The 1,841-nt window shown below is 33.3% G+C and overlaps 1 long non-coding RNA gene across 1 annotated transcript; it reads right to left on the bottom strand.

Annotated features, from left to right (window-relative positions):
* Positions 1 to 89: 89 nt before the first annotated feature.
* On the bottom strand, positions 90 to 1,321 carry LOC109587002 (uncharacterized). Its single transcript, XR_002187341.1, has 4 exons — positions 1,109 to 1,321; positions 953 to 1,056; positions 760 to 866; positions 90 to 704 (listed from the first exon to the last, which is right to left on the bottom strand). It is a non-coding gene; the product is annotated as an uncharacterized LOC109587002 (long non-coding RNA).
* Positions 1,322 to 1,841: the final 520 nt, after the last annotated feature.

The following is a 1,841-nucleotide window of genomic DNA, read 5'->3' as shown; positions in this document are numbered from 1 at the left end:
TACTAAGTTTCTGAATGGTGGCTGATGCTGCACGGCAGTCGGCAGTGCACGCTGCTCTCGCGCATGCGCACAACTGTACCATATGGGTGTAGAAGTGGAATGCTAGCTATGCATGCTATATTCGCATACCGTCCACGTCATGCAGTGGGGATGGACCTAAGCAATTGCAACATTTACATGCATAATGCCTTGTAGTGTTCAATGATACACAAATAAGGCTAAACATGTAAAGCATACCCATTTTAAAGCAACACAAAGATTCTGTACACATAGTCTAATGGTATTTTTGACAAAATGATTCTTACAAGTACACAATTTAACATAATTTTGATGAGTTTATTTGCAACACAAGAGCCATGATTCATTAAATACAGTACTTGCTTTGAAACAAAATATTTTCTATATCAACACTGCACATAGTAATAATAAATTGTGATATAAACTGTTAATAAAAATGTATCACTGTAAAGAGTGAATGAGAGAGAGAGAGAGAGAGGAGAGTGAGAATCACATAATAGATAATATAAGGATCTGTCTGCTACAAAAATAACGAAACACAGACACTGAACCATACTTCACATACAAATACACAAAGGAAGAGAAACTATAGCAGTTGGAAGAAAAGACACAAAGAATATAGAAGACAGAATAGAGGTGATTGTTAACGGTCTGAGTAAAGATCATAATGCTCTGAAACAGTTGAACTAAAAAAGAAAATGAAGTAGCATACATTCTTGTACCTAGTGTACATGTACTTACACTCTCTTCCCTTTATCTTTTCTCTTTATGTCATATTTGTTCTTTCTACGAAAACTGATTCCTTTTCGTACTGCACTAGGTGAGCCATTTAGCCTTCCTGACTTGTTCTACGAAAAAGAATGAGTCAATAAAACATAAATAAAAAATAATTAATGCAATATTTTAGCATAATTAAACAAAGTAATAATAATACCTTTTTATCATGTGGGTCTCTCTCAGTAAGATGACCAACAGATCCTCACCATTTTGATGGTAATCTTCCATGATGCAGCATAGTCCCAGGAACAGCTAATGATGCTATAAAATAACAGAAAATATCAATACAGTGCATGTACAGTATATGTACTACCATTTACTGAAGGTAGGAATCTATTGGGAAGTCCTCTTCTAAGCATACCTTATAAAGACAGAAAATGTCACATCAATTACATTTATATATATTGACTGCTATTGATAGACATTTTGCATAAATGTATAAATGCCCTCAGAAATGTATGAACCATGCTTTTAAATAAATTGGCCCCAATAAAAATTACACCTTATACACATTGAGTATGTAGAAAGTTTGAGCTGTTTCCGAGAAATAATTTTAAAGTTATGACCACTATAAAAAATAGCCAATTTTTGAAAAATACCCAAGGCTATAGCCCATGGTTTTTTTCCAAAAATTGGCTCCGAAATCACTCCAAATTTTTATTACATTTATAATACATATTGATGCCCTTATGCTATGTAGAAAGTTTGAGCTGTTTCCGACAAGTAATTTTTGAGTTATGACCAATTTTAAAAAATGAGCCAATTTTGAAAAATACCCAAGGCTGTAGCCCATGGTTTTTTCCAAAAAATGGCTCCGAAATCATTCCAAATTTTTATTACCTTTTCTAATACATATTGATGCCCTTATGCTATGTAGAAAGTTTGAGCTGTTTCTGACAAATAATTTTCGAGTTACGAATAGCTAATCAATGCTAGTACAGCATGTACATGTAAATGATCTTTTCCGCAAAATAAAATCAACTGCCACATAGCTATGCAGCATGCTATGTACACATACATGTTTATCCATGAAAATAAATAAACAA

This window comes from Amphimedon queenslandica, unplaced genomic scaffold (genome assembly GCF_000090795.2).
Source record: "Amphimedon queenslandica unplaced genomic scaffold, v1.1 AMPQUscaffold_12718, whole genome shotgun sequence".
Taxonomy (NCBI): Eukaryota; Metazoa; Porifera; class Demospongiae; order Haplosclerida; family Niphatidae; genus Amphimedon; species Amphimedon queenslandica.
The sequence above is the reverse complement of the archived record's forward strand: the minus strand, read 5'-3'. Positions and strand labels throughout refer to the sequence as shown.